We start from the raw sequence: 21465 nt of genomic DNA, 5'->3' as shown, positions 1-21465 counted from the left end.
CCCCGAGCGTGACCCTCTCTTGTCCCCCCCCACCCCCCCCCACCGGCTTTAGCTCAGACTCAGTTTCCACAGAGCTGCGGGAGCCACGAGCCACGAGCACCTGCTGCTACCTGTGGACGAGATGCTGAGCAGGGAGGCGGTGGAGGGTCTGCAGGGGGAGGCCGACTTAGGGAGAAGGGACATTTGGGAAGAGAGGGCGGCAAAAATAATCCGGGTGCGATGGTCACCGTCAAACACCGCGCAGCCACGTGCACGCCCTGGGCAGGCCCTGGGGTGCCGGTCGGGGCTCTGGGCAGCAGAGCCTGGGCCCCACTTACTGATGGGTGTGTCTATCCTTCACTGGGTCGGTCCTCGGGCCCAGGCGAACTGTGCGCCCAGCAGGGGGACCCAGGACCCCAGACCCGGACCCCAGGGGGCCGCTCTGCCCCGGCCAGCCAGCTCGGAGTGAGGCCAGTCCCCGCCCCAGATGACCCTCCCGCCCCCCGTGCCCTGCGACCTGGCCTCCCAGAGCCTCCCCCTGCTGCATGGAGCCCAAGAGCGTGGCTGGTATGTTCTGGAATCCGGAATGGGGACTCGGCTGAGGCCTCAGGGTTTGCCCGCGCCTCCCCCAGGACTCTGCTTTTGGGCCCCACGCTCCCCGGCCTGCTAAATGCGATGCTTTGCCTCCTCTGCTGCCCAGGACGCTGGGCCTGCCCCTGAGTCATGGCGAGGACTTGGTGGGGATGTGGGGACACTGGCCCAGTACCTGGGTCCCGCCCTCAGCTGAGCCCCCAGCTCTCACTCTGCGAGGGTTGGTGGAACCCTGCTCCCTGGCCTGGGCAGCAGCCCTGGGAAGCCCCCTGCAGGTCCTTCCCCAGCCCCCCAAGAAAGGCCACAGGGAGTCCCACAGGAGTCTGCTGTCACCCCTGAGGCCTGAGGGCCCTGGGGGCCTGCTGGCGTCTGCTGGGGGTGTTCTGATGTCTCCCCGGGTGAGAGGGGCCCTGGTGACTCTCCGTCTGCACCCCAGCTTTGCCCTGCTCTGTGTCCTGGAAAGTCCCGGCAGGAGCGGCACGGGGTGTCGTCCTCTCTGCCCTGCTCTGCCCCGCGGCTCCTGCACCCACCGTGGCTCCCACTTGCCCTCCCCCTGGAGATGGCCTCAGCTCCTGCTGCCTCTGGGCTCGGGGCTCGGGTCTTCGGGGCGGCTCCCAGTCCTGCTCTTGTTTCTGTAAATAGCTCTCTCATTAATTTCCCCAGTTGAATTCCTTGAGTGGAATTCTGGTTTCTGCTGGGAACCTGAGTTTTCCAAAGTGGCATCATGATTAATTTGATGTATTTAATTACTAAAAGGACATCATCTCTCTTCCACTTTGCTCACCGAGCCCTCCTGTCGGGCTGACTTCGGTCTCTATCACCGTAGAAAGCACTTCTTGCCCACGCTGCCCACACCGGGTGGATCCCCGGCTGGGACCCCTGTGCTGTGACTGGGGCTGCTCGGGGACCTGTGAAGGCCCCTAGCCACAAAGCTCCTCACTGCTTGTCGCCCGGCAGGGCCACCAGCCTCCTTGCTGCACTGCCCCTTGCTGAGCCCATGCCACCGTCCTTGGGCCCATCTTGTCCTCTGGGACCCACCTGCCTCGTTGTGCAGGGGTTCTGTGGGGGCTGGAGACGTTTGTCCCAAATACCCGGGACCCCACGATTGTGCTCTCCTGGACTCGGCTGCAAGTGCAAAGGGACCCATGCCTCCTATGGCAGGCGCTGTGGTCCCAACGTGCACCCAGGCCGCTCGCTCCCCAGGGCGGGCCCTGCACCGACATATGGCTGAGGTCAAAGCTGCTCCCAGGTTGGAACGAGTCTCCTCCCATTCTGGGTTCCCTGGGATGTGGATTCTGGACCTGATCACAGGGTATCTCTTGTGGACCGGGAGCCTTGATGGTGTGTGTGTGTGTGCATGTGTGTGCGTGTAAATCCCCTTCCCCTCCTTCCAATCGCCAGGCCAAGTGGCAGCCCAAGGAGGGACTGTGTCTCTGGGCTGAGTGGATTTACGCAGCAGCCCTCCGTTCAGCGTGCTGTTGTCCAGGGGATGGGACAGGAGCCAATGTCTTTGCTTGAATATCATAAAATAACGACCATTTTGTGAGGTGCTTCCAACAGAGGACATCTCATGTCCCCTGTCCACCCCCGGGGGCAGTGCCGTGTGGACACGCGTTCCCCTGCAGGGACCACTGAGCTGTGTGGGCTTCGGAGGGTTTCCTTCTGCTCCCCACGGCCCTGTCCTGTGCAGTCTGGGCAGCGAGGCAGCCAGTCAACCACGCTAGCCTGATGTGCCTCCTCCACGTTGTTCTTCTTCTTCTTCTTCTTCTTCTTCTTCTTCTTCTTCTTCTTCTTCTTCTTCTTCTTCTTCTTCTTCTTCTTCTTTTTTTTTTTTTTAAGGATTTTATTTATTTATTCATGAGAGACACAGAGAGAGAGAGAGGCAGAGACACAGGCAGAGGGAGAAGCAGGCTCCCTGCAGGGAGCCCAATGGGGGGACTCGATCCCAGGTCCCCGGGATCATGCCCCGGGCTGAATCAGATCACGTTCTGATTGACGGTGACACCCAAACCCCACGTCGTCAGTTGGCGGATGGAGGGTGATGGGGTCAACCGGCCTCCTTCCGCAAGCTCGGAGTCATTATTTGGAGCCTGGTCTGGGAGCTCTGGAGCCAGTGGGGGTGGCCACGCCAACAGGGAGGCTATTTTGAGTTATACACACCGTACATTTGCTCTCGTTGCCCCCCGGCCCTCGGATCAGTGTGAAAGGGTAGTTGTGAGTCACCGTGCACATGGCCTCCCGCGGGCAAGGTCCCCGCCTGGTTCTGGCCCATTTTCCCCGTCGGCGTCATCAGTCATATGCCTTCTTTCCAGGCAAAGTGCAACCGAGAGTCTTGCAGAATGGATAATCAATTTCAATAATAAGTTAAATGGGTTTGCTTTTGTTCCCAGAAAGCCTCCCACTGGGAGAGGGATTTTTTAAGAGACTCCTGGGTGGAGTTTTACTTCTGAACTTGGGCTTCCAACTGCTTCTGAGCTAATTGAGTATAGAGCATGAATAAACATGGGCAGGAGCAACTTCTCAGCGCCCACTCGGTCGTGCAGGGCAACAAACACTCCGGATAACACCGCGGGGTCTGCTGGGACAAGCCCCGGCAAGGGTCTCGGTGGCCCCTGTTGCGAAGGCCCTGTGGTGGTGTCAGCCGCTCTCTGGCCCTGTGTTTGAGTGTCACATGGGAGCCAGATTGCTTCTCTCGGAAATAGGATGCACGGCTTCCAAGACGCGGGGATGATGTTTGTCAGACGCACCAGACCTAAGCCGTCTAGATGAATGTCTCCCAGCCAAGCCCAGAATCTTGCTTCATTCAGCCTGGGCCTAACCCAGGGTTTGCAGCCATCTGGAACATTCTTGTGTCTATTACTGTGAGTGTGAGTCTTGTTTATCCTTTTGCCTTCGGGCTTAGAACAGAACAGGGTACATAGTGTTTGATAAGTGTTTGCTGGATGAATGAACGAAGGGAGTGGTCGCATCCTGATCGTTTGGGGCTCTAGTGTAGGACATAATTTGGGGGAAAATCAGTAAGATCGTGAGGGCAAGCTCAGGCTGGGCATACAGGTGCCATTTTCGTGTTAGCATACTTCCTATACATCACTCACGCTCGATAAATACCAATGGAAAACACACCGATCATGTGCTATAGTCAGAGAGCTCCTTATGTGGGATTTAAATTCTTTGTGATGACAGAAATCCTGAATCAGCCAGTCTTCTTTTGATAATTCCTCAAAGCACCTACAAACATCTTTGCAGTGTGATCTCTCGGAGAGCTCACAGCACTCTACCTGGTGGGTATCTCTTTGTTTGAGAGCTAGATAAAGTCATTGGCTTGTGTGAGGGGCTGTTTTGTATTAAAACACTATCTCAAAGTGCTGAATGCACACATGGCTAATGAGTTGCTCATATTGTAAGGGATGTGCATGAATTGGAAAAAAGGTGATTTTTATCTCTTGTGTCTTGCTCACTCAAGGAGCAGAAAGGCAGGAAAATAAACCATACCACCTGAGTTCTTTCATTTTATTTCTCTTTGAGCCACGAAAGTAGAGGTGAAGTGATGTAAATTAAATTCCTATATGGCGTGTCTCCACTCTAAATGCTCCATTCAGATCCGCTCATTGGTGTGGGGAGGAAGTTTCCTATTAGATATGAGAATCAAAATTTTGTCATTTAGGAAGAAAACCAGCTGATCCATCCATCCACTCACCCATTCACCTGCCAACTAACCAACCAACCGACCAACCAAAACAAACTAACTCAAAACCAACCATCCAACCATCCAACCCAAAACAAATCAACTAACTCAAAACCAAACAACTGCCCAACCCAAAACAAACCGACTAACTCAAAATCAACCAACCAACCAACCAACCAACCAACCAACAGCAAACCAACTAATTCAAAACCAACCATCTAACCAACCATCTAACCAACCAACCCAAAACAAACCAACTGACTCAAAATCAACTAACCAACCTAAAACGAACCAACTGACTCAAAACCAACCAACCAACCAATCCAAAACGAACTAACTCAAAACCAACCAATCAACCAACTAAGCAGTCAACTAACACAACTTGCCTGGTCTGGCTACCCAGCAAGGGCTTGGATCCCCGTGTGGATCCATGAAAAGGGGATGCAATTCTAAGAGAAAAAAGGGGAGCAGCCTGTGCCAGTAAACGAGGGCCTGTGCCCTCGTAGAGAAGGTGGGTAGCAGTGGGTGCTGCGGATGCTCCCTTTTTTCTCCACATGTGGCTTCTGTGATCACATGTCCTCTTGCTTCTTCACCTCCTTCTCTGGTTGCTTATTCTCAGTGCCATTTTCCAAGTCTTTCCCCTGGTGCACACCTCACAGTAGTGGCTTACGGCATGTCTCCCAGCGATCTTACCCTTTTCTCTGGGTTCCACAGTGTTTGCAGTGGCACTGATGCCATTGTCTGATGTGACGAGAGCCAGGCAAGAGTGGTTGAGGAAGGATGTCGATCCATCGCAGTAGGGACATGAGCTTGGTGTGTCCTGGTGTGCATGTGGGCATCCATGCTTGGAGTGCCCAGTGCATGGGGAGCTGGCCTTGGTTTAGAGTTAGGAGGCACCGGTCTGAGCCCCAGAGGAGGCCACATGGCAGCTGTGTGGTTTTGAGCAATTTCTCAGTCTCCACTTCCTCATCTATAGAAGGGGACAAATCATGCATATGTTAAATGACCCTATGAGGCAATTTGAAAAGTTCTAGCAAGTGGTCAGATGCCCGGGGATGTTCATTCCTTGAGGCCCCTTCTCTTCGTGTTTGTCCTCTTGAGTCTGCTCTTGAATTCAGATCATGCTGCGTCCATGCGGCCTCAACCACATTCCCGGAGTGTGTGACGTGTTGGGGAGATGCAGAAGAATGGGCTCTGCCCTAGGCAGGGCGGCAGGTGCAGGTGGGAAGTGCTCGCGCTGCACGGCAAATGGTGAGCACCTTCCTCCTCCCTCCTGCCCGCCATCTGTGATGTGGCCCGTGCAGTCCTGGCTTCTCTTTGGGGTGTTGGGATCTGCCATAGAGGAAGAGGCGACTCTTTGGCCTCGCCAGTCCCCGGATGAGCACATCTCAGCCCCTGAAAGATAGATTTCGGTGTTCTCCCCTGAGCTGGCTAACTCTGCCCCGGTTCAAGCCCCACCCTCCCTGCCACGCTCTTGCTGCTTTAACCATGTGCAGCCTCCCAGCAGTCCTGGCCATGCCCGGAGGTTGCAGGTCCGCGCCTGGGTTTCAGTTCCTACCACCCATCTTCCGAGGGCTTGCCGACTTCCCACTCCTCCTGGAAGATTCTACATGGTCTTAATCGCCGTCCACCAAGCTCCTGGCTGCTCCCACTCTTTCTCTGTTCCTTCAGACTCATCATGGAACGTGGAGACTTGTGCATGCCCCCAAGCCAACAGGCTGTGGCTCCTTGGGGACAGGGACCTCGCGCCGTGCAGTCTTGCAGGGAGTGTGGGAGGCCAGGCAGGATGAGTCATCTGTGACGGGGCCCCGGCCGGGGCAGCAGGGTCACTGGCGTCTGTCTCCTCGAATAGCATGAGCCCTTGAAGGGCAGGAAGGCACTGCTGTGCCTTTAACGTCCTTGGGGAACATAAGATTTGCACAGCGAGGCTCAGCAACCACAAGCTGGATGATGCATTCATCCAAATGATCCAGCATGTGACGAATGGTCTTGCTCTGAACCAAACCTGTCTCCAAGATTTTTTTCTAGCTTAAGTGCTCCAAATCTTTTCTCTGTCTTGGGAGGCTGGCCAGGAGCAGACGGGGACGCTTCCCTGCAGAGGGCTGAGCTCCTAACCTTCTGCCGCACGCTCCCACCAGCACGTGTTGGTGGGATTGTTCGGGGGCCCCGCTAGGCGCGGTCCATCCCTGGCCGTCTCCCGGCTGGCGCGTCGCCCCCTCGCCCTGAGGGATTCAGTTGCTCCCACAGCCTCGAGAGCTCTAGCTTGTTCCTCTCCGCACCTTGACTTTATTCAGCAGCAACATCTGCCGGGGGCTGTCTGATGAGCCCCCGTGTTATACAGGGATCTTCGTTGTAGGCAACGGAGAACCCGCTCGTCCTCAGGTCTCCGATCTGTGCCTGCTGGCAGGGGTCAGCGCAGGACTGCAGGGTCCGAGGTCTGCCCCCTTCAGCGCCAGCGGCAGCTCTGTGCACCCTCGGTGCCCTTGCCCCTTCCCTTCCGCAGAAGGGAGCAAGGGGCACATTGTCATCCGTGTGGCAGCCGCTTCCAGGAGTTGCTGTCCTGACATGGTCCGTCTTGCTATCTGCAGCCTGTGAGCCAGCATTGACCCACCGCCTGTGAGGTGGCACAGGTGAAGGAGGTGATAAGGGGTGGGACCAAGTGGGGGCTGATGGGAAATTCCTTTCTCCATCACCTGTTCTGTATGTGTCCCTAGCCAGCGTGCAGTCACATAGGTTCCTCATCTTGTAGGGGGACCTCCACCTTTATTCCTCAGCGATGTGAGCCCTCGAGGGTCCCAGAGGGGTCCCCCATCTGGCTTCTGTCCCTGTCCCCGGGGTCCCCTGTGGTCCCCACAGAGGATGTGTGGTTGCCGATGTGCTCTTACCTGTCACTGTTGTATAGTGACACGGTGCGTTCCCTGCACGGTCAGGATACACCTCCCCTGACGACACAATGACCTCCCACCTCTGCCTGCCCTGCGACATGCGGGGCCCGAAGCAGCCAGTCGGCAGCCTCAACCTTTACATCAACCTTTAAACCTTTACAACCTTTACAACCCTTACCTTTACATCTTACTGGGTCTCATGTGGGGACCAACATGTCGGAATCACGAGAGCCCAGAGCTGCACAGACCAGCAAGTGCACATTTAAAAGAAAGGGTGAGCATTGTCACTGTCCCTTACGCCCCCTGAACCCTGAGTTGGCTCCTGCTGTGACAAATGACCACATACTTGCAGGCTTAAGACCACATCCGTTTGTTATGGCACCATGTCCGCAGGTTAGAAGTCTGTGCAGGGCTGAGCTGGGCTCTTTGCTCAGGGGTCTCACAAAGCTGGAATCCAGATGTTGCCCAGCCTGCATTCCTTCATAACTTGGGGTTCTCTTTCAAGCTCACGTGATTGTCTGCAGAATTCAGTATTTTGCAACAGCAGGTCTGAGGCCCCTGATTTTATTATTACTATTATTATTATTATTATTATTATTATTTTTTAATTTTTATTTTTTTTCTTGGCTGCTCTCAACTCTCAGCCTCCTCAGTTCCTTGCTCTCTGACCCACCCAGGAAGGACCTGGTCACTTTTGAGGACTCCCCTGATTAAGCCAGGCCCACCCAGGATGATCTTCTTTTTGTTTAACTGCAAGCCTGCAGATTGGGGACGGCAGTCGCCCGTGCGGGTCTCTTCCGCCGCGTGCCGCGCCGTGCTCACAGGACTGCCATCCCGTCACATCCCTAAGTGCTGCCCACACTCGGGAGGCTGTCTACACCAGGGACTGGAGACCTCAGGGCCGTGTCAGCACGCTGCCTGCTGCCGTGCCCTAGTGGAGCCCGTGGTTCCGAGCAGAGAAGCATGTGGTCTCATTAGGGGTTATTTCTGGGCAGAGCCACCCGTGAGTCTGCAGCTCGGCACTCCACGCTTCTGTGACCCAATGCACTTTGGTTGATGGTGTGCACGACCAGAAAGGATCATGGGAATCAGCCTATTATTTTATTTTATTTTTTTTGCCCCCTTCCACCCAAAGCAGTTCCTTGACAGAAGCAAAGTTGGAGCTGAGTCCATAACAATGAACAAAGTATTTGGAAAAGCCGCACCTGACGTTCTTGGGAAGGTGATGCAGGCAGGCCAGGCCCTTACGCAGCTGGACTTAGCGTCTACTTCTCCGAGGGCAGATTTCTGCCCCCTGCCCCTGAGAAGGTGCGATACCCCCCACCTGCCGACGGTTGCTGGCATCCTGGGTGATTGGTGTCAGGTCAGGGCCTTAGAGTTGGCCACTGCTGACAGTGAGATCTGGGCTCTCTGCAGACGTGGCCTTCAGCCCCTCACGGGGCCAGCTTTGCCTCCAAGATCATGCACCCCTAACCCGCTGGGAAGCATAGGGGGGGTGCCTGGGGGAGGGAGAGTCTCAGGCTCATCCCTGCAGACCATGCCCACCGGGACCCACATATTCTCATCACCTTCCCCTGAACATTCTGTCCCCAGCCTTCCCTCTTGTTCCTTGGGGTCCTCAGATGCCCAGTCAAACCATTAGCCACATGAGTATCCACCCTTCTGGGTCTGTCCCCTTCCCAGTGGACCGTGACGTGTGCCCCTGCACACCCTGCCCACCGCCGATTCCCGTTCTCTGCTCCCCGCGCTGCTCGCCGGGCGGGCTGCTGATGCCCGCGTGGCCTTCCGTGGGCTCAGGTGGGCTACAGAGCAGGGCGGTTAGCGGGCCAGACGGTCATTTTATCTCAGCTGCTTGCAGGGAGGCCTGACACTTGACCTCGGCAAATCCCAACCCCGTCAGTGTCTCCGAGGGACCTGTGTCTCCTTCATTCATTTGACGGATGTGTGCTGGGTGCCTACCTCGCGTCCAGGCCTTGACCCCTCGCTGCTAAGCACAGAACGGGGACGTCGCTGCTGTCCTAGCCCTGGAGGAGCCAGGGAGGGAGCCATTGAAAAGAATAATAAAGTCGAGCTATGTCATCAATTACTATTGTGGGGCGCCGGGGTGGCTCCGTTGGTTGAGCCTCCGACTCTTGATCTCAGCTCAGGTCCTGATCTCAGGGTCGTGAGTTCAAGCCCTGCGTCTCCTTAATCGATTAGCCCCGTGACAGCGGAGGAAGGGAGGGTGCTCGCTCTTACTGAGGAGCGTCCCCTGTGCATGGGGCGTGCAAGCCAGGCACCGGGTCCCTTCTCCTTGTCCTGCCCTGTCACCGCTGTGCGACGTGGCCAGTGTGTCACGGCACCCCCTCCAACCGCACAGCTTTGGCCTGTGGCGTGTCTCCCTAGGGCGCAGAGATGCCCATGTGTCTCCCTGCTTCTCGTTTTACCCTTCCCGTCACGTTCTTTCCAGGCAGCCAGAAGGGAGTTCGGGAAACTGCAAATCTGCTCCCGTCCTTGGTCTGCTGGAGCGCTCATCTCTCCAAGTGCCTCCCGGAGGTGGCCGCAGCCCCTGGCATGCTTGAGAGGCCGCCGTCCCCGCCCTCCTTGCCGCCCTCGTGGCATCCCTGGCATCTCGCGTTCCACCCACACCAGGCCCCCTGCAGCCCCCGACCGCCTCGTGCTGCTTGCAGCCTGCGCTTTCGGAAGGCTGCCCTCCGCCTGCAGCGTGCTCTCCCCGCAGCCCCGGACCTGAACAGCCCATATTCAGGCATCACCCTCTGCGCCAAGGCTCTTTTGAAAACCCCAAATAGAGATAATCACCCCTCTTTTGAGTTCTTTCCATGCCTCCCACATCCTGTTGCCACTACACACATCACTTTGGACATAATTACCTGTTTACAGTGGAGTTGTATATTGTAAAGAGTTTGGTTCTGAAGTCACCTAAGAGGTGAAAATTGCTCATAATCAGAATTACTCCTAAAATTCCCTCCACTTGTCCCTAAAAGGCAATGCCCATGGTTTTGTGTCAATAGCATTCCCCAGCTCCCCTGGCCTGGTTCATCAGGGCTTCGCTGAGACACTCAAGAACTTTCCATTTTTTTCATGGGTGTTGAGGGAGAGTCTTCACTGGCCTCCTTGTCTGCCTCTGTCAACAATTGCAGAAAATCTGGGATCCTGTGTTCTCTACAGGGGGCTCGCTGGTGGGCTTTGGCCAGCCCAGGCTTGTCCTGGCTGTGGTCCGTGCTCTGTGGCCTTCACGTCCTGTGGCCTTCACCTCCGATGGCCTTCACATCTGTGACCTTCACGTCTGTGGCCTATACCACCCGTGGCCTTCACGTCCCGTGGCCTTCACATCCTGTGGCCTATACTTCCTGCGGCATTCATGTCCCATGGCCTTCACCTCCCGTGGCCTTCACCTCCCATGGCCTTCTTGTCCCATGTCCTTCACCTGCTGTGGCCTTCACATCCTGCAGCTTTCACCTCCCACAGCCTTCACGTACTATGGCCTATACCTCCCACGGCATTCATGTCCTGTGGCCTTCACGTCCCGCAGCCTATACGTCCTGCGGCCTACATGTCCCATATGGCTTTCACACCCTGTGGCCTTCGTGTTCTGCACCCCTCACATCCTGTTGCTTATACCTCCCGTGGCCCTCACATTCCGTGGCCTTCACATCCTGCCACCTATACCTCCTGCAGCATTCATGTCCCGTGGTCTTCATATCCCATGGCCTTCACCTCCCATGACCTTCACATCCCATGGCCTTCACCTCCCATGACCTTCATGTCCCGTGGCCTTCACCTGCTGTGGCCTTCACCTGCTGTGGCCTTCACCTCCTGTGGCGTCCATGTCCCGCAGCCTTCATGTCCCGTGGCCTATACGTTCCGTGGCCTACGTGTCCCAGGCCTTCATATCCCATGGCCTATACTTCCTGTGGCCTTCACCTCCCATGGCCTTCATGTCTCATGGGCTTCACGTCCCATGGCCTTCACGTCCCGTGGCCAATATGTCCCATGGCCTTCATGTCCCCTGGTCTTCACATCCTACAGCCTTCACATCCCATGGCCTTCACGTCCCACAGCCTATATGTCCCATGGCCTTCATGTCCCTTGGCTTTCATGTCCCATGACCTATACATCCATCCTGTGGCCTTCACGTCCTGCAGCCTTCACCTCCTGTGGCCTTCACGTCCCATGGCCTGCACTCACTAAGCATCACGGTGGCTGGGCCTCCCCTCTCCCTCCCTGGCCCCCTCCTCCAGTGGGTAGGTTCAAGGAGCACCTGACGTGGACCCACATGGGTACCTTGTGCCCCCACTAGACTATAAGTTCCCCGAGAGCAGAAACAACGTGTTGCTCATTGTCAGCGGCCCCGCAGCAAGCCACTGAGGACACAGTACCTATATCAGGGCTTGTCTTTGCTGCCTGATAAGGGGGGAACTCTTGGGTTGTTAATTAATACGCCTGAGACCGAGCTGCATTCCCGCCTGCTGAGCTTCTGCAGAGCTGTGAGTGATGGTAGCTCAGAAGGGGCAGTATTTCTCTCCCGTTTGTCCCCTCTTTCTTTACGGCTGTGTTATATTGCTCTGTGCGGTTGTTATTAGGATGCACTCTCTTTATTACTCCAAAGTCCAACCTTTCAAAGTCTGCGCGGTGCTCACGGATTAAACGATAAATTTCACCGTAATAATCTCATTTAATTTCCTTATAAACCAGCATTTCCTGATACATGCTTATTGACGTGTGCTATAAATATGCTTTCTATACATTTTTCAAATCCCACTGCTTAAGCTTTTGAGAAAATGACCCTGAACCCAGGGAGAAACAGGAGGAGGAGGAGAGTTACACCAAATCATTAGTAACTGGGGTGTTTGCTCCAAGGTGAGGATCGAGACACTTTCTACACCACCTCTGCCCAGCACCCGATTTCTGCAAAAACAGATGGCTTCCTGTCTTCAAATCTGTGAACCGGGAGGTGTGGCGTGGAGATTTGCATTAAACATTTTGAGATGCAAGGCAACGGATGTTGTAAATAGACACCAAGAAGCTCAATCTATACTCAGCCCAAACATTTATTTCTGATTATATGGCTCTTCCGATCTGAAGACGCAGTTGATGGACGACCTGCTCCGTCAGGACCCTCCCCTCCCCCATTGCAGGTCTCTACCCTGGTTAATGTACCATTCGGGCCATGACACACTTGCTGACTCAATAGACCTCTGTGCAGCATTTGTCTTTGGTGGTGACAGCAGCAGTCAACGAGGAGGGAGCTCTTTTGTTTTCTGTTAATGTGCTTGGGTGAAAGCTGCTCTGAGAGGCAGCCTACGTTTTGTCCATCCAGCAGAGCCATCTAGGGATAACGCGTGCTCCCTCTTGTCTCAGAACTCTGGGATTTAGAGTCTTCGCTGGTGTTGTTCGGTGTAGAATGCTAGGCTCAAAGTCATTCTCCTCCTGCAGGGTTGTTTTTTAAAAGATTTTATTTATTATTCATGGGAGACGGAGAGAGAGGCAGAGACACAGGCAGAGGGAGAAGCAGGCTCCACGCAGGGAGCCCAGTGCAGGACTCGATCCCGGGACCCTGGGATCACGCCCTGAGCTGAAGGCAGATGCTCAACCACTGAGCCATGCAGGCGTCCCACCTGAAGGATTTTGAAGATACAACACGCCGCCTTCCCCAAAGTCACTGTGGATGAGAAACTGTCAGCCCTCCTCTCTGCCCATTCCTCCTCCTTTTCCTCTCCTCCTCCCCTCTTCCTCCATCCCCCCGCCCCCCTGCCCTGCCCCACTCAGTTGGTAATCTGTATTTTGTCTTTGGTTGCCCTAACGATGCTTCATTTGCTTTTTTTTTTGTTGTTGTTGTTGTTCACATTGCCTGATGTCAGGTCCAGGTGTGCATTTAGTTTTAATTATCCCATTTACGACTAGATGAGCCCCTTCAGCTTGATGACTGGGGCCTTTTCAGTTCTGGAAATCACTTAGCCATTATCATCTACCTTATTCTCCTTCTGCTTGCCATCTGGAGTTCATTAGACCTGCACCACGTCAGAATCACGTTAGTCTCATGGTTCCCTAGGGCTCCACGGTCATATTTTCACACCCCTTGCCTCTCTGTGCTCGTTCTAGATGATTTCCTCACTTCGATCTTCCAGTCTGAGAATTCTCTTTTCAGCTGCTTTGATCTACCATTTGAGTGATTAATTGACTTTTCACATTCAATGATCCTATTTTTCCTTCTGAGAAATTCTGTGTGGCTGCATTTCTCAAACCTGGTTGTTCTTTTTAGAATCTCATTCTTTTCCCTGTGATTTCTGGCTGTATTTCATCGCCTCAACCATTTTTAAACTAATGATTTTATGGTTTTACCTGATTCTGATATTTTATGTCCTTGGGATGCTGTTTCTAATTATTCTCTGCATTCTGTAAGAGGGTTATGCATCCCTGCTACAGCCAGGTGATGTGTGATGCTTCCCATCCTACTGACATCAACTCAGGAATCACTTTGGCTAAATGCATGTGAGCAGAAGTGCTGCATTTCAGCAGCAAGCTTAGGCACCGCTGCATACAGGGACCATCAAATGGTTTCCTGTCTTCCGTGAGAACACATCTCAAATGAGGCTGTTCATACAGCCTGGAGGTTAGAATGGGCACACAGAACAGAGCCAAGCCACCCCACAGCTGCTGCTCTTGAGAAATTATATGAGAGAGGAGAGTTATTTCTCTAGATCATGGGATTTGGGGGTTGTTTGTTACACAACACAACCTAGCCTAAGCTGGTTAACACAGGCAGTGGGCCCCTGGGTGGCTCAGTGGTTGAATGTCTGCCTCCAGCTCAGGTCATGACCCCAGGGTCCTAGGATCAAGTCCCACATCGGGGTCCTCACAGGAACCCTGCTTCTCCCTCTGCCTGTGTCTCTGCCTTTCTCTCTGTGTCTCTCATGAGTAAATAAATAAAATCTTAAAAAAAAATAAAACATGTGCTAAGTTTGCCTTTGTGGTATCTGTTCACACTCACTTCTGGTGGATTAGTTACTTACTCATATGGTTTGTAATTATTGTGAGTTTATATTCACTGTGAACTATTTTGTTTTTAGCTATGAGGTGTCATGGACTCTGGGTAGTAGGTGTGTCCCCACCAAAAATGTTTTCTTTCTTTCCTTTCTTCTGCCACAGGACCCCCAGTTGTCATTGGTCTGAGATTTTTTTTTTTTTTTTTATTTAAGGACCTTTATTCCACATTGATCTTGTAAGTTCAGACCTCACATCTGTATATGGCCAAGGCTTATGTGTTTAATGTTCATGAGATCTTTGTTTCTGACTGGAGCTGGATGCAGATGTGGCCTCCCTTGTCAGTCTCTATTTTGCGGGCATTTCTGTCCACCTCTCAGGGTAGATCAGCCCATCTTGGGCCCTACCCTCTGTAGGTGTGTCAGTGTCTGTGTCCTGCCCCAGTTCAAGGCCATGTCCTCCGCCCTGTATGGGCACGCATGCCCTAGCCTCTAGCTGCTGGGGCTAACATTTGCTCAGCTACCCCTGCAATGCACTGGCTTCAGGTTCCTGGGTCCTTTTCTTTCAATATTGATTATATTTGTAGCTTTTTTTTTTTTTTTTTTTTAGCTAGGCACAGTATACTTTATTGATGGTACCTGACAAGGTAGGGCTCCCCAAGTCCCTCCCCTTCCTTGGGGTCTAGGATGTAAATTGGAGGTCAGGAGATTCTCAGTGTGCTGGGGGATTAAGTTGGGGCAGGGACTTCCCAGCAGCTTAGGTCCTCTCTCTTCCTCTTGTTCTTGCTGGGGCTGGTGGTCCAGGAGGCTCTTTCTCCTTGGAGGCCATGTGGATCATGAGGTCCACCACCCAGTTGCTGTAGCCGAATTCATTGTCATACCAGGAAATGAGCTTGACGAAGTGGTCATTGAGGGCAATGCCAGCCCCGGCATTGAAGGTGGAAGAGTGGGTGTCACTGTTGAAGTTGCAGGAGACAACCTGGTCCTCAGCGTAGCCCAGGATGCTCTTGAGGGGGCCCTCTGATGCCTGCTTCACCACCTTTTTGATGTTGTCATATTTGGAAGCTTTCTCCAGGTGGCAGGTCAGATCCACAAGTGACACATTGGGGGTGGGGTCACAGAAGGCCACGCCAGTGAGCTTCCTGTTCAGCTCAGGGATGACCTTGCCCACAGCCTTGGCGGCGCCGGTGGAAGCAGGGATGATGTTCTGGGCAGCCCCTTGGCCGTCACGCCACAGCTTCCCAGAGGGGCCGTCCACGGTCTTCTGGGTGGCAGTGACGGCATGGATGGTGGTCATGAGGCCCTCCACGATGCCGAAGTGGTCATGGATGACTTTGGCCAGAGAAGCCAAGCAGCTGGTGGTGCAGGAGGCATTGCTGACAATATTGAGGGAGTTGTCATACTTCTTGTGGTTCACGCCCATCACAAACATGGGGGCATCAGCAGAAGGAGCAGAGATGATGACCCTCTTGGCCCCGCTCTTCAAGTGAGCCCCAGCCTTCTCCATGGTGGTGAAGACTCCAGTGGATTCCACAACATACTCAGCACCAGCATCACCCCATTTGATGTTAGTGGGATCTCATTCCCGAAGATGGAGATGGACTTCCCATTGATGGCAAGTTTCCCATTCTCAGCCTTGACCGTGCCGTGGAATTTGCCGTGGGTAGAATCATACTGGAACATGTACACCATGAAGTTGAGGTCAATGAAGGGGTCATTGATGGCGACAATATCCACTTTGCCAGAGTTAAAAGCAGCCCTCATGACCAGGGGCCCAATCCTGAATGGCCAAATCCGTTCATTCTGACCTTCACCATCGTGTCTCGGGGACACGGCTGGCACTGCACCAGAAGATGCGGCTGTCTGTTGAACAGGGAGGAGCAGAGAGCCATAACTTTTAAAAATTAAGCTTTACCCAGGTTTCCTTTGTTTTGTACTGGGGGAGCAAGGGAGCTGCCCGCGTCAGCACTTCCTGCTCACCTAATTGTTTACCTGCCCCCTGAGAGTCAAACCCCACAAGGACAGGGACCATTCACATCCTACTTACTGTCATCCTTGGTGTCTAGGACAGTGCCCAGGACATGGAGAGTTTCATCAGATATTTGCCAATTGATTCAGTAGATGAGAATTTAAAAAAAGGTAGAAAGGGACAAGCAGAGGGTGGCCAATGGCTGCTGTGTCATGACCCTGCTCCTCCATCCTTCCCATCACTTGGGTTGTCACAGAATGGTTTGTGCAGCAGTTGGGAAAGGATTGGAAAAATGCCATGAGGAACGAAGGGTTTTTTTTTCCCCTTCTTTCCAGGGGCTAGCCTGGGGTGTTTCTACTTGTTATCGTGGGAGCCAGAGCAAACCCTGACCCCCGTGGAGTGGTTCCCACTGCCATGGATGAGGGACGTGCAGATGGGTAATTACAGCCTCGTTTGGTAAGGGCTATGACAGAGGGGAGAGTGGGGAGTTAGAGACGGGAGGGAGGATGTGCCCAGGAAGAGTTCCTAGAGGAGGCAGCACCGTGACTTGAGTCGAGACAGATTCTGGGCATTTGTCAGGTGGTTACAGACAGGTGAGGACGGGAGAGGGCATCCCTGATGGGGATGTGACACATGGCAGGCTTTGCGGGTAAGAGCATGGGGTGTGTTCTAGGAATCATCAGGCTGGGCAGAGTTTTAATATTTTCAGGCCATGCAAGCCTCCCTTTCCACATGTAGGTATTAATTTTCTCAGATTAGGGATGCCTGGGTGGCTCAGCAGTGGAGTGTCTGCCTTTGACCCAGGGCGTGATCCTGGAGTCCTGGGATCGAGTCCCGCATCGGGCTCCCCGCAGGGAACCTGCTTCTCCCTCTGCCTGTGTCTCTGCCTCTCCCTGTGTCTCTCATGAATAAATAAATAAAAAATCTTAAAAAATTTTTTTCTCAGATTACTCTCATTCAACCTCTTTAAAAAATGCAGATTCTCTTTTCAGAAGTGCTGCATTTGCTCCGTGTCCAGCATGAAGAGAAGGGGAGTGACTTACGAGGCCGGGTTCATGAGGAGATGATGGATGGTTTCCAGGTGTCCCTAGAACTTTCTGGGCCGGCTCTGCCGCAGGCCACCCCACCCCCCACCCCTGGGACATCTGTAGTGGAGGCTTTCGGGCAAGTGGTCCTTGGGGTCTGAGAGGGTGAAGCTGGCTCCGGGCAGACACGGGCCCCATCTCAGCCTGGCCCCGTGGTGCTCGGTGGCCAAGGGCCGTGGTCAGCCCCCTTCGGGGCTGATGGTTTTTTTTAAAAGACTTTATTTATTTATTCATGAGAGACACCGAGAGAGAGGCAGAGACACAGGCAGAGGGAGAAGCAGGCTCCACACAGGGAGCTCGACTTGGGACTCGATCCTGGGTCTCCAGGATCAGGCCCTGGGCCGAAGGCAGGCGCTAAACCACTGAGCCATTGGGGCTGCCCGACGGGGTTGTTTTAAATGCCACGGAGCACGTGGACGGCACTGGCTACATCTAAGTTTTTGTGTTATTATCATTGATATAGTTTGAACCGAGTTTCTCTTCTTTCCCATCCTTGACCTGTTAACATTTTATTTAATTTTATTGGCACCTGCCTGTGAGGGTCCAGGGAGAGGCCACTGGCCGGGTCTCCCCTCTCCAGAGGCTCTCAGGGCAGATGAGGTGGCTGCACTTTCAGCAGCCGCGGAGCCCCTGCCTGGGGGTGGGGGGCACCCACCATCCTGCCCACGGGGAGGACGTGGTGAGGACTGCCAGGTAATCCAGCCCGTGCACCACTTATTAACTTTGACTTGTAAATTAAAACACCCAGTGGTACAATTAGGGATGAGTGAAGGGAAATGAGAATCTGCCTTTCTTTTTCCCAGCCTCGAGTCAGAACCCCGACAACCCTAAATAAAAGTTGAAAAAATTCAATTACTATGCAGATGGATTTTACGTATCTCCCTCTTCTGTCATTTTCCTTCTAAATCCAACGTGAGGAGCCTCGGCTGCACCTGCTAGAGGGACTTTGGCCTGTGTCTGAGATGAGCCACCCATGGTCCCCAGGGCGCCCCAAGCTGCGCCAGAGGCCCGGGGCAGAGGGACACCCCATGCTCCCCGACCACACTCTGCGTCCCACTTTCTGCATCTCCGAGCCCGGCGGCCAGGATGTGCTTGGGCCTTGCTCGGGAGACTGACCCCCACCAAACGCACCTGCGCGAAGGCCGCTGCCCCGCGAGTCCGGGGGCGCCCAGATCCAGATGGACGCCGCGCTTCTGCAGTTGGTGCCAGCGTGCGCCCGGGCTTGGGCAGCAGATCGCCAAGGGGCTGGAACCAAGAGAAAGGGAGAAGAGCCTCTCCTCCAGGAAGCCCTCCCTGCGTCCCCGGTGGGATCAGACAGAGCCACCCCTTCTCCTTGCCTCACTCTGGTGCCCACCTCGTGTCTTGTCCCGCGTGAGACTGTGGTTTTCCTCCCCTTGCCCTGTCTCAGACCTGCTGGGCAAAGGGTGGAGGTGCCACCAGCCGAGGACCCTGTCCGACCGCGGAAGGGGTGGGTTTTTGGTCAGATGCGAGCTGGAGCTTCTCACTTCTTATTTCCCCAAAGTGACGGGAATGTTTGATCTGAAGTGTTGCTGCAGGGGCCGGGACTGGGGCCTCCTTTCCCATGCACCCCGCAAGGCGCTTAGAGCCCTCGGTGAGGCTGACGACCCTGGTGTCCCAGGGGTTGGTCTGGGGGAGGACCTGGTGGCTGTCACTGTCCCCGACGTGAGGACAGCCCTCTGCTTGGCTGGGCGAGCTCGCGCGTCTCTGAGCCGTGGTAGGTGGCATCTGAGTCCCGGCTGAGGCCACTTGTCCCCTGCTCTGGTCCAGGGGCGGCTGGGATGCCCCCGCGATCCTGCTCCCGCGGGTCACCTCCAAGTGCTCACGGGCACCCTGACAGGCTGGCGGCCTTTGTGGGACGTGCTGGACGCGCCCGGGCTCCCGCTTCTTGAATACGTGCAGAGAGTGAAAGTGCAAGGAGATCAGAAGTGGACGGAGGGGAGGGTTAGCTGCACAGTTCCCGGGGGGGCCGGTGACGGAAACGTGTGGGATGGACGGGAAGGGACACATCCCTGGAGGTGAGGGACACACTGCTCTGTGGGGAGGAAGTGCCCAGGGTGCGATGGGAAGACGTGGGGCTGGCCGCGCTGGCGGGAGAGACCCACCTTCCCCATCACATCCCGCCGCTGCCCTGCCTTGCTCATCCCACAAAAATTCAGGCATATTCTAGAAAATCGGGGCACATTCCCACCCTCCTCCTGCTTTTTATTACCGTGCAGTGAGCGCTCAGCCTGTCTCACCTGCGTCCCCAGCACTCGTGTCTCCGCCCCGGAATGCCAGGCCCTGCGAGTGTCCCTGAGGCTCGCCCTGGCAGCAGGCAGGGATGGGGGCCTGTAGGTTGGGCCACAAGCTTGCCCATGGGTGACACTGGCAGGCGAGTGTCTGGAGCTCCACAGAGGGTCCTGTGGGATGCTTGTGGCTCGCCTGTCTTCCCGTCGGCCCCCAGGCTGGCTCTGGCCTCCAGGAGCTCTCCACCTCCTGGGTCCCCTGGGTTTTCTCCAGGGACTCACAGGGATGAGCCTCACGGGCCCGCAGGGGGCGTGAGATGATGTGTGAGGCACAGCCCTGTGCGTGGGGCCCAGGGGGGCCCACCAAGGCTGAGTGCACCCCGCTGTGGGGCTCTGGGCTCTTCTACTCTTGCATTCACTCCTGCGTGTCTGCACTCCGGAGCTCCTCACCTGCTCTCGATGCTCCCACTGCTATGCTCGCCCTCTGGGGCCCACCCTCCCAGGGTCTGAGTGCTGAGCCCGCTCCCGGGGCACCCCCGCCGCCTTCTCAAACTGCATGCTGTGCGGTCTTCACCGCACCTGCTCGTCTGGCCCCGCCCTCTGCGGGGAGGGTGCTCGCGGGCCTCTGCGGGTTCCTGGAAGGTGAGCTTTCTGGTGCGGCGCAAACCTTGGCCAGATCGGGTGCCACAGATCAACTACATGATGGAATCTGACCAATGAAATGGCCCTGGACGGCTCAGAACGGCAGCTGTCCTGGGAGCACAGCGACCCAGCTCCACCTGCCCCCCAGGGACCTGCCGTGGGGTTTGCACGGGCGCTGATGTCCATGGGGCCTGAGCAGGCCCAGAGCAGTGCCCGAGCTGGCGGGTGCTGCTGGGAAGAGCCGGTCACCGCGTGCTCAGGAATCCTCGTGGCACAGTCCCCACCACGGAGAGCTGCCTGCTGGACCTTCCCTGCACATCCTGGCCGGGGACCGTGGGGCTTCCAGCAGGAGGCTTCCTTCTCTTCCTCCTGTGTCCCGTATCTGTGAGCGCCTCCTTCCCAATCCCTCCCTACGTCACCCTGTCGCCCCTCCGCACCTGGGGCCTGCTCGTCTCTCACCGCCCGTCCCCGGCCCACCTGGCTCTGCAGTGGCCTTTCCAGGGAACGCGGGGCGGGAGGCAGACTTGACATCAAGCAGAAGGCGCCCCGGGCTCGGCCCCCACACGTTCTTCCTCCACGTGATCAGGGCATTCAGGGTGCTCGCGAGGCTCCAGGACAGGTGGACCCACTGAATGCATGTCCCCTGTCCAGGCAGGACAGCCCGTGGGCCCTTTGCGCGGCCTGTGTATGCATCTGCTCCTCCACCACACGCCCTGCTGTGGACGGGCCCCTGGGGCTGCCCTCAGAGCCCCAGTCCTTGTCCCCCGTACACCCGGGGTCATCCCTTCCCTGCACAGATGCAGCCGTGCTGGTGGTGCCGCCTCCTCCAGGCAGAAACCACTTGGGGTGTGAGGTTTGTCTCCTTCGCTCTTCGTTACGTCACCAGACACGATCATGTCTGTGCCTTACGGGTCTGTACCGTGTAGTGTGAGTCAGTATTGATCACGTGGTCTGTGGGACACTGTTAACGTGCTGTTCAGTTGTATGATCACTCCCATGGGGTGTGTGTGTGTGTGTCTGTGATTACTCCTGGGATGTGTGTGTGTGATCACTCCCATGGTATGTGTGTGTGTGTGTGTGTGTGTGTGTGTGTCTGTGTGAGATCACTCCCATGGGGTGTGTGTGTGTGATCACTCCATGGCTGGATGTTGTCACCTCCGCTCTCATGGCTGCTGTTATTACAAAGATCCTTCTAGCTCAGGTCTCAGCAGGTCTGGCATTTCTCCATCAGGCCTCGTTTATATTCTCACCCTGAGGTTTGGAAAAAATATCGAATCAATTGTTTTTAATTATGTCCATCTTGTATACGTTACCTCACGGGAGCGGCTCAATAACACTTTACAATCCAAATAGCTGTAGGAGCGTTGCTCAATACCCCAGAATGGAATACTAGAGTTTTC

At 55.2% G+C, this 21465-nt stretch overlaps 1 pseudogene; it reads right to left on the bottom strand.

Moving 5' to 3' along the window:
* Positions 1-14831: 14831 nt before the first annotated feature.
* On the bottom strand, positions 14832-15940 carry LOC102154327 (annotated as a pseudogene).
* Positions 15941-21465: the final 5525 nt, after the last annotated feature.

This window comes from Canis lupus, chromosome 10 (assembly GCF_011100685.1).
Source record: "Canis lupus familiaris isolate Mischka breed German Shepherd chromosome 10, alternate assembly UU_Cfam_GSD_1.0, whole genome shotgun sequence".
Taxonomy (NCBI): Eukaryota; Metazoa; Chordata; class Mammalia; order Carnivora; family Canidae; genus Canis; species Canis lupus.
This window is presented reverse-complemented; position numbering and strand designations above follow the sequence as displayed.